We start from the raw sequence: 9,080 nt of genomic DNA on the forward strand, positions 1-9,080 counted from the left end.
AGTCTGAAAAATATTGAAACAAGCTGGAGGAATATACATTGAACTGGAAAGGTCTTTCTGGTACTTAAAGTGTACATTTACCGGTAAATAAATCAGTCTAACAGTACAGTACTTGTGTTTCCGCCGGACTAAGCGGGCACCCCTTAACACCATATAGCCCGGATAATCGGGCTATCTCTGTATTTACATTTCCACTTGCACTGTTTTAGAGTCAACTGAAAGATCGTAGTCATTGTCCATCATTATCTTTGATAAATTAGCCAGTTCATGTTCCACAGCAGAGTCACTTAGCCCTTTACCCCCTTCCCACACGAGGTTTAATAGGGGTAGAGGTCGCAAGGCCCTTTGCATGGAGCTAAAGAGCGGCGGAATTGGACAGGCGCGAATCCGACGTGGTTCCATCTTGAAAGACGACAGTAAACTGAATGCTGTGGCCTAGGGGCCGTGAAGGGTTGACAGTGACAGCGTGGTGACAGCTGCTAATTTATACGCTATGAAATGATTGGCAGGAAATCTAGATAATACATAATAAATTAGGTAGTTCCAGGTGAATGTAAATATCAATTAGGCTTCTCCCTTCTTTTCTTATATATATTTTTATTATGAGAACAGGTCATACGGCATATTTCAAGGGGAAATAAACAAGGAAAATTAGTAAATGAGTGCATGCGAGGTGTTGCCAGGTGATAATTAGCCCATTCCAGATGTATGGCAGTATCAATTACCTTTTCTCTTTCTTTTATATATTATTTTGTATAAGAATAGGGGAAAGGGCACATTTCAATGGATAAAATGAGTGAAAAAGTCCGTCCAGGATTTGTGTAGCGCAGCGTAGCTGGTCAGGCGGGAGGTGAGGGTAATGGAGGGGAGGTGAGAGTGAATGGAGATTTGAGTGATGAGTTTTCCGTGAATGTTGGTGTGCATCAGGGGTCAGTCTTGAGTCCCATGTTGTTTATCATGGTACTTGAAGCCCTTTCACGTGACTTTAGAAACGGACTCCCGTGGGAGTTGTTGTGTGCTGGTGATTTGGTGTTGATTGCAGAGAATGAAAGGGAGGCGGAGGAAAGGTTTAGGAAGTGGAGAGATGGTATGGGGCAAAAGGGTTTAAGGGTAAATGCAGATAAAACAAAAGTGATGATATCTAGGGTTGGTGGCGGTACTGTCAAAGACGAGGGAGAGTGGCCATGTGCAGTTTGCCACAAGGGCGTGGGAAGTAATTCCATCTTGTGCGGTGTGTGTGATAAATGGGTGCATAAGAGATGTAGTGGTATCAGAGGTAGACTGCGAGATAATGCTGATTTTATGTGTACGGCGTGCCGGGGTGAGCAGGTGGAGATCGTCAGACGTGAAAGAATTGAACTTGCTGGTGAATCTCTTGAGTGTGTGGAAGAGTTTTGTTATTTAGGGGACATGTTGTGTGCTGGAGGTGGGGCTGGAGCTAGCTCTGTGGCTAGGGTGAGAAGTGGTTGGAAGAAGTTCAGGGAGCTCTTGCCTCTCCTGACATTGAGGGGGCTCTCCCTACGTGCTAAGGGGTCTTTGTATGCAGCGTGTGTTAGGAGTGTAATGCTGTATGGCAGTGAGACCTGGGCAGTGAAGGAGGAAGACATTCGCCGGCTCAGACGTACAGAAATGACAATGATTAGGTGGATGTGCAGTGCGTCCCTGCGTCCAAGGCCTGGAGGGGCTGGGTTTACAATGGAAGAGTTGAGAGGTAGGATGGGACTGGAGTGTATTGGTGTTGTGATGAGGAGAGGTAGATTGAGGTGGTTTGGACATGTGGAGAGGATGGGGGATGATAGTTGGGTGAGGAAGGTGAGAAGTGTTAATATTGGGGGTGGGGTTATGAGGGGTAGACCGAGAAAGACATGGGACGAGGTCATTAAGTGTGACCTTAGGGTTAAGGGACTGAACAGGGAGGCTGCAATGGATCGTGCAGCATGGAGAGCCGCCATTAGGTGACCAAGGCCGACACATGCAAGCATGTTGGAGCCTTTAAAAACGAAAACGTAAGGAGGGGAGTCAAGGACAGGAGAAAAATGGCTAAATTGTCAACAGTAGATGGGAATACAGATGACATTAGCAGAACTGAGTATAGCTGGACACTGGTATTACCGATAGATGATACAAGCCACCACTTGAAAGCCCGGGCGAAATCAAAATAACACAGAATCACAAAAGTGATGTCCCGTGGTATGATCCCTTGCTCCCAAGCATCACGAAAGTGACGTCCCGCGGTTAAGGGGTTAAGCCTATCCCAAGGCGTTGGCCTATCCCTCCTCCTGATTCCAGCAGTGATTCTGCTTCTACAGCTCTTCAGATAGCCAGCACTTCAAGTAGTGTTGGCATAGACACCGAATAGTGTCTGTGTGTGTGTTTATGAAATTTGTAATTTGACTAAATGAAAAAAAAAAATGTGTGCATGTGACTTAAGTGATGATGATTAAAGTTCAGTACTGTATTATTATTACTGTAAGTGTTACATTGCAATCAATACAGTGATTACATTTAACTTTAATTCTTACTGTTCAGTGAAATAAATATTGGGTACTGTTTAAAATGTTACATTAAATTGTGAATTCCACCCTCTCCGCCACCTCTGTCTCCAACACAAGCTGCCGACAGGTCTGTACTACCTCTAACAAAAGGTAAATTAGGTGCACTGAATTGTTTTTTTTTCATTCTTTATTCATTTATACACTGTATATGCTCCTTTACTTTAGTGCTGAAAAGACAAGTTGCAATTTGGGGGTGAAAATCCATCTCCAAAACAAGCTGCCAACAGGTCTGTACTGCCTGTATGAATGATTTTGTATCAATTAAAGGTATATTAAATGCACTGAATTGTTTTTTGTCATAACTTATTTATTTATATATGCTCCTTTAACTTAGAGTTGAAAGGACAAGTAATAGGTATTGTCTTGGCAATTTTCAGGGGTGAAAATTCGGTAAGACGGAAAATTTGGTAATTCAAACCAAAGTAAAGCCCCATTTAGTTCAACTTGTGAAGGGTTTACTATACTCCATCCACCTTCACATTCCCTTCTTTTCCATTCATATCTCCGATCAAAAACACTCTCTCATTCCTCTCAGACTTTTCCAAGCATGCTTCCACAGTTGTCCAGAACTCTTCCCTCATTCTGCTTGCACGATCTTGTGTTGGCGCATATACACACACAATCACCCACATTTGTAGTTCAACTTTCACTCTTACACAATCGTTGAGCCAACCGATCCATACTCCCTTATATTCTCCTTCCATCTGTTACTCATAACAGTATACACTCCTTCTTTTGCCCTCTCATTCTCACCTACTCCCACGCATATACCCTATCCATACTCCCATTCTCTCACACTCTAACCTCGCCATTTAGTTTCAGTTAGTCCACATACATCCACTTTCACACCCTCAAGCACCTAGACAATCTCTCTTACATTCACCTCATCATTTGCACCCTTTACGTTGTTAAAATCATATTAACATAAGACTGTAATCAGCAGGCAGTTGAAGATTTGGATGTTTGATTACCACAGAATGCACACCTAGCCTAAGTGCCTCATTACACCTCATTGCATGCATTTTGGATGTTCATTTACCTCCAGAATGCCCACCACAGTCTCACTACACAGCTCATTTGAGGCACTTGTGACTTTATTTTACAATACAGCACTCTTTGTAATGTGAAGACATGCATGGACCATTACTAATTTCTTATCATTTCAAGATGTTTAAGTGTCCAGTAAGTGCATGCTTATTCTTCTGTCTCCTTAAGCACCAAGAATGGTCAAATATCCAGCCTCTGGAGAGCATCCAGCACTTGTTTCTGTGCCAGGAGTATATTATGGTTCAGTAGACCCTCACTATAATGGATTAACTGAGAGGAAGCCAGGTTCGGGAAAGCTGAAAGTTCATTAAATCTGAGGGTCCCCCCTCTTCAGGTGGGAATTCAAGCACATGTTTGAAAATAAATGAAAGCATTATCATATTCTAGTTCTAAAAATGAAAACTTTACCCATTTTACTCTAACTTGGCCCATAATTTCACTCTTTTTGCAGCTTATTTCAAATCCTTTTCATAGCACTTCTTTATGATTAGTACAGGATTACCATAATTTGTTATTACAACTTAGCAGTGACAATAGGGAGAAGACAGTTTCAGTTTGGAAGGACTGCGTAATGCACCCCTTGTAATGAGTACTGTTTGGTATAGCTGAAAAAAGTTCAGTGGGCTCAGAGACATTCAGAAGGGCTGCATGATATGCCCCATTTAACAACCATCGTTTGGTATATCCGATGAAAGTTTGGTGGGCTTTTGTGAAATCTGAAATCCATTGTATCAAGGTTATTATAGCAAGAGTTTACTATAAATTATACTCTTCTTTTTTTCAATGATGTACAGATAACTACAGGTCTCCCCCCATATTTGTGGGGACTAGGGGACACAGACCCCCACGAATGGGGGGATCCGCGAATTTGGGACACTCCTCCCGGAAAATGCCCATACAGTATCAAATTACCCCTGTACTTGTAAACCCCTAAAAACTATTTTAGGGGCCTGGAATTAACATAAAACATCACAAGCATATACTATACTACTGTATACAGTAGTATAATGTCTGTAACCCAGATTAGTGAGGGTTACATTCCAAGCTCCCCAGCTAATTTTTGAAATTTGCAAATTCTTGACCCTTTCCTGAAAATAACATTTACCAGTATTTGCATAGCCTATGAACCACTGATACTGTAATACCTTACCCATAAATAAACATTTCCCGTTAAATGTGTTTCCCCGTTGTTTTTAGCTGTTTGGCTGTGACAGCTCTTGTTCGATTTGTCATTGTAATGGCGGAAGGGACTGTTCTAAGTGTTTAATCCTAACCTAACGTAGTTTAACTGTACCTAATAATTTAGCCAAATTTAACCTAACCTACAGTTAGGATATTGAGAAATTATCTCCAACTTTGAGTACGTAGAGTAAGTTTCTTCCGTTGTGCCGGAAACAAACAGTCGTAGGTATGGCTTAATGGCTTAACCTCTCAATGGCCGTGGGTTCAGAAATTTGCGAGCACCCCTGTCCAGCCCTGGAACAATTTTTTAATAGTTCAAAAATCAATGTATTTTTCTTAAAGTTGTGAAGAGAATCATCTGGCACACCTAGCAATGTGTTTTTTGGCTTCCTAAACCCATCCTGTGATTTGCTATGATTCAGGAAAGAATTAATAAAATAAGAGTGCATGTTCCATATGGGCAAAAACATTTGAGATCAAGTGACCACATGACATCATGGGACGGTAGCATAGAGTCATGTAAAGGTATCAATGACCTTCGTTCCTTACCCATAGTTGTTCGCAGTTTTTATAGCTCGCTCTATTTTGATGTCACTGACACTGGTACTGTAAAGGTTGTTCAATGCTGGGGGTTATCAAGGGACTAATGGAATACATTATATACTGTGTGCATCAATATTCTTGCTTTCACATATATGCACAGAAACAAACAAAAGAATGAGCACTGAATGTAAGTGAGTTCAGTAATTATGGGGCTCTGCTGTACAACACTTTAATAATAAAGAAATTGTGTGTGGGGTGAAGAGAAAATGGAAGGGGGTGCAAGGAACAGCATGGTGGAATGAAGAGGAGACAGGCTGTGGCACAAAAAAAGAAAGCATACAATGAATGGATGAGATATAGGGGCATGGAAGAAGTTGAGAGGTGGAAGAGAGAGTTATATGTAGAAAGGAAGAGAGAGGTGAAAAGATTAGTAAGAGAGAGGAAGAAGAGCGTGGATGAGGAATTTAGAAGGAATTTGAGTGTAAAGTGGAGGGACTGTAAGAAAATGTTCTGGAAAGAGGTGAAGAGAGTAAGACAGGGTGGCAGTGAAGTTAGTGGGGAGTGAAAGATAAAAATGGTAGATTACTAGTGGAGAAGGGAGAAAAAGTGAGCAGATGGAGAGAACACTTTAAGGAATTGTTGAACATAGAGAATGGAAATAATGCGAGTATAAGTGGCTGGGGAATGGCTGGGAGAAGGAGGGAGGTGAGAAGACAGGAAGAAATCAGTAGGAAAAAAGTTGTGGAAACAATGAAGAAAGTCAAACTGGGAAAGCCCCAGGAATTGATGGAGTGTGTGGTGAAATGCTGAAGCATAGGGGAGAGATAGTAGTAGAATGGATGTGGAAGATGTGCAGATTGGCCTGGGAGGAAGGTAGAGTCCCGGAGGATTGGAAGTCAGGTATAATTATTCCCTTGTACAAAGGAAAGGGGGAAAAAGAAGTGTGTGGTAATCACAGGGGCATTTGTCTCCATAGTGTAATTGGAAAAGTGTATGGTAGGATAGATACTTATTGACAGAATTAGGGAAATAACAGAGGAATTAGTTGGAGAAGAACAGGGAGGCTTTAGGAAGGGAAGAGGTTGTATAGATCAGATATTCATTCGTAGATCTTTAGTGGAAAAGTTTCTAGAGAAGGGAAAGAAGTTATATGCGACCTTCATGGATTTGGAGAGAGCATGTGACAGGGTGGATAGACAAGGATTGTGGAAAGTATTAAGAATATATGGAGTAGATGGGAAAATGTTGAATGCCGTGAAGAGTATGTATGATGGTGCTAAGGCTGCAGTGGGTGTGGATGGTGAACTGAGTGAATTTTTCTCTTTGAAGGTTGAGTTGAAACAGAGATGTGTCATGTCTCCATGGTTGCTCAGTCTGTACATGGATGGGGTAATAAAAGAGGTACAAGGTAGGACAGTGGATGTTGGAGTGGCCCTAGTGAGAGAGGGTAGTGTTTGGAAACTCCCTGTACTGTTGTTTGCAGATGATACTGTGTTGTTAAGTGAAGATGAAGGGGAGCTGCAAGGCATGGTGGATGAGTTTGAGAGAGTGTGTAAGAAATGGAATCTAAAGGTGAATGTAGGGAAGAGTACGGTGATGGTCTTTGAGAGAGGGGAAGTCAGTGAATGTATAGTGAGGTTGGATGGTAAGGAAATGGAAAATGTGAGTACGTTTAAGTACTTGGGGAGCATGATGAGTAAGGATGGAGGTTTGGAGGGTGAAGTGCTTGAAAGGGTGCAACAGGGAAGAAAGGTTGCTGGTTCCTTGAATGCAGTGATAAGAAACAGGGAAGTGAGCATGGAAGTGAAAAAGTTACTGCATGACAGTATTGTGATACCAACTCTAACGTATGGAAGTGAGTTATTTAAGAGGAGCCTGTGGAGTCACATGGAGAGACAGACTGACAAATGATGATATAAAGGAGCGTTGTGGTGTGGATGGGATGTGATAGGAAGCGTTAGGAGGAATACACTGAGGTGGTTTGGCCATGTGGAGCGGATGGAGTGTGAGAGACTGGCGAGGAGAGTGTATGTGAGGTGGAGGGAGGGAGAGGGCAGGGGAGGCTGAGGATGAGATGGAGGGATGGAGTAGAGAGGTATATGAGAGATGGGGGTGTGAGTTGGGAGCAGGGCAGTGAAATGGCGGGGGACAGGGTGATGTGGAGGTGATTTGTTTGTGGCCACCCCGTACGGGATTAAAAATACTTTAATAACGAATACGTTTTTAATGGTATAGTTCTAAGAAGTTAGGGTAAATCATGTAGCCGGTGACTTCCATGGACTCCTGTGGCAGTGTGCACCATGCGTGGGAAGAGACCAACGCTGCGAACGTGCCACAAATCAGCCCGATGCTACCCTGTGGATTCTGATCCTCAAAATTTTTTTGACAAAAGAGAAAACTGTGAATTTGCGCGGCTGCGAATGGCGGGTCTGCAAATCACGGGGGTTAGGTGTACTCATATTTTGCAGTTGAAATCCAACAAAAATTATGATTTAATGGCAAGAAATCAATACTGTGCTTTCACTTTTTGCTAAGTTTCCGTAATGAGCCAGCTGTTGAAGATTCAAAATTTTTTTTTTTTTTTAATTCCAGACCACTCACCTGAGCATCTGCTACACAGCTCACTACATGCATTCTGTACTCAGATGTATACATTTGCTTATACAGGCAAACCCAGGTTTAACAATGCAGTTGATTAAGTAAAAACCCATCACTAGGTGGGGTATCGTAAATCAGGGACGATTTAACATGTAAAGTATAGGGATGCATTTTTGAGCCTTGAGTTTCCTTCCCAACCAAGTCCTAAACCCATCAGCATGAGTCCAAAAGAATGTTTAAAGCCAATCTAAATGGCCCAACTGCAGTAAAAGAAGCTAACCTAAGCCTAACACTTGTAAACAACTCACTAAAACCAGCAAATGAAATATGAAAATCATTTAAAAAATAGGTCAGAATATCAGACACCTCTCATCACTTCTTGTAAGTCCATGTCCGGTCCTGGTCGTCATCCTTGCAATCCTCCCCAAGGCTAAGGGACGTGTGGTGCTCCATAGCATTCACTCATTCTCAAAGTCCTCAAAACCGCATCTCTGGGGAAGGGTCAGAGGGGGGGGGGGGAAAGCCTGGTGACGTGGGGTGATGATAGTGGGAGACTGATGCGCCGGCTCTGGGGGTGGTGATGGGATGTGATGCCCATTACAAAACTGGGGGTAGGCCTATGATAGGCGGGGTATCGTAAATCAGGGACAATTTAACATGTATAGGGATGCATTTTTGAGCCTTGGGTTTCCTGCCCAGCCAAGTCCTAAACCCACCCATATGAGTCCAAAAGAAAGTTTAAAGCCAATCTAAATGTCCCAGCAGCAGTAAAAGAAGCTAACCTAAGCCAAACATCTGCAAAAAGCTCACTAAAACCAACAAATAAAATGTGAAAATAATTAAGATATAGGTCAGAAAATATTAGACGCCTCTCATCACTTCTTGTAAGTCCATGTCCGGTCCTGGTCGTCATCCTTGCAATCCCCCCTGAGGTTAGGGGACATGTGGTGCTCCGTAGTACTCACTCATCCCCAAAGTCCTCAAAACCGCATCTCTGGGGGAGAGTCGGGGGGAGGGGAAAGCCTGGTGATGTGGGGTGATGATAGTGGGAGACTGATACGTTGGCTCTGGGGGTGGTGATGGGGTGTGATACAATGACTCATGAGGTGGTGGTGGGATGCGATGCCCATTGCAAAACTGGGGGTAGGGTGGTAT

At 42.8% G+C, this 9,080-nt stretch overlaps 1 protein-coding gene across 2 annotated transcripts in view; it reads left to right on the forward strand.

Annotated features, from left to right (window-relative positions):
- Coq3 (ubiquinone biosynthesis protein COQ3, mitochondrial) overlaps window positions 1-9,080 on the forward strand; it is a 423,669-nt gene that overhangs the window by 40,680 nt on the left and 373,909 nt on the right. The window lies entirely within an intron of this gene.

This window comes from Coenobita brevimanus, chromosome 71 (genome assembly GCF_032717465.1).
Source record: "Coenobita brevimanus isolate Jiangsu-jjx chromosome 71, ASM3271746v2, whole genome shotgun sequence".
NCBI classification, from domain to species: domain Eukaryota; kingdom Metazoa; phylum Arthropoda; class Malacostraca; order Decapoda; family Coenobitidae; genus Coenobita; species Coenobita brevimanus.